Consider the following 2,257-nt stretch of genomic DNA (forward strand, 5'->3'; position numbering starts at 1 on the left):
GTGCTTCACACCAAAATGACAGCAGGTAATTGAAATAGAAATTAAGAAATTATTGGATGCAGGTTTAATTCATGAAGTCAAATACCCAAACTAGATAGCAAAGCCATCCTTGTAAAAAAGGCAAATGGAAAATGGCGAATGTGCGTCGACTACATAGACCTCAACAAAGCATGTCTGAAGGACCATTAACCATTACCGAGCATCGACAAACTTGTAGACACAATAGCAGGACATGCGGTAGTCTCACTGGTCGATGCGATATTAGGATATCACCAAATACGGATGGACCGAAGAACATAGGAAAAATCGCTTTCTTGACAGACTCAGGATTGTATTGCTACAAAGCAATGCCTTTTGGATTAAAGAACACTAGAGCAACATATCAGCGGCTCATAGATCAGATGTTCAAGGAATAAAAAGGAAGAATAGTAAAGGTTTACATAGACGATATGATCATCAAATCTAAGAAAGTAGAAGAGCATGCCAATGACATAGATAAAGCATTTAACATATTAGACAAAATCGGGATAAAGTTGAATCTAGACAAACTCACGTTCGAAGTGAAGGCAGGGAAGTTCCTCGGCTATATGATTTCTGAGTGAGGAATCAAGGCAAGTCCAGAGAAGATCTGAGCAATCCTCTATATGCAACCTCCATACAACATAAAGGAAGTACAATGACTAAATGGATGAATCACCACACTAGGGAGGTTCATAAGCTACTCTACCAAGAAATGCCTACCCTACTTCTGAGTATGAAGAATAAGAAGAAACTTTAAATGGGTTGAAGAATGCTAGGTAGCTTTCAAACAAATTAAACAATTCTTATCTTCACCCCTATTACTTAACTTGCCAAAGCCAAGCGAGGTTCTTTATCTTTATCTTATAGTTACAAAGGAAATAATTAGTTTGGTCCTCGTAAGAGAAGAATGAGGCGAGCAACAACCTATATATTACACTAGTCAGGTGCTGAAGGGATCAAAACTCAATTATCCAATCTTGGAAAAGCTTGCCTATATAGTCCTATCAGTAGTGACAAAATTAAAGCCATACTTTTGAAGCACACGCTGTAGAGGTCTGAATGAATTACCCACTCAGAAAGATCTTGCATAGACCAGAGACATCCGGCAGATTGGCGACTTGGTCGGTTATCCTAGGAGTGTACAACATTAAGTACGTGCCAAGAACAACATCAAAGACACAGATACTCCCCAACTTTGTGGCTGAACCAACCTCGGTACCTAAAAGGGAAGATAGTATCAGAGAACACTAGAACGTATGAACAGACGAAGCATCAAGCTCTTCTGGCATAGGAATTGAAATAATAATGGAAGGACCATACAAAGCGAAGATGAAATATGTGGCAAAACTAACTTTTCGAGCAACAAACAATGTAGAAGAATACGAAGCTATCCTTATGGCCTTCTGAATCATCAAAGAGGTAAAAGGCCATAACATCAATGTTTATTGCGATTCACAACTAGTTATCAATCAAGTGTCGAGAAATTTCCAAGTATGAGATCCAAAATTAGGGAGATATAAACTCTGTATTCAAGAAATGTTGACACAAATCAAGGCTGAAGGAGGAGATGTCAAACTCCTCCAAATATCGAGGGAAGAAAATAAAAAAGCTGATAGTTTGGCCAATGTAGCAGTAGTGGACGAACAACATTTCTCACAACCTATCCCATTAGAAGAGATTGCCTTTCCAACTATTGACAAAGAAAAAGAAGTTCTTCCCATTAAAATTGGGGAAACATGGATAACACCAATCTTCTATTACCTTGATCAGGGTACGCTCCTGGAGGATCAACTTAAAGCCAAGATAATTGTACAAAGATCAGTAAGATACAACATTCCTGATGGATGTTTATACAGACGATCTTACCTCCAACCATGGTTAAAATGCATCAAAAAAGAAGATAGATTATTAATACTACTTGAAATCCATGAAGGATTATGTGATGTGTAACACCCTAGGCAAATCCCACATCGACAAAACACGGGAGAGATGCTGGGTTTATAAGTTAGTGGTTCGTAACCCCTAGTGACGCATTTTAAAATCGTGAGGGCTTCGGCCCAGAGCGGATAATATCACTAGTGGGCCAGGCCGTTACATTTGTGGTATCAGAGTCGCTCCGTATGTAACCTTGAACGATGGTGGGGCAAACCTCAGCGAGGACGCTGAGTCCCATAAGGGGGGTGGATTGTAACACCCTAGGTAAATCCCACATCGACAAAACACGGGAGAGATGCTG

This window comes from Hevea brasiliensis, chromosome 8 (genome assembly GCF_030052815.1).
Source record: "Hevea brasiliensis isolate MT/VB/25A 57/8 chromosome 8, ASM3005281v1, whole genome shotgun sequence".
Taxonomy (NCBI): Eukaryota; Viridiplantae; Streptophyta; class Magnoliopsida; order Malpighiales; family Euphorbiaceae; genus Hevea; species Hevea brasiliensis.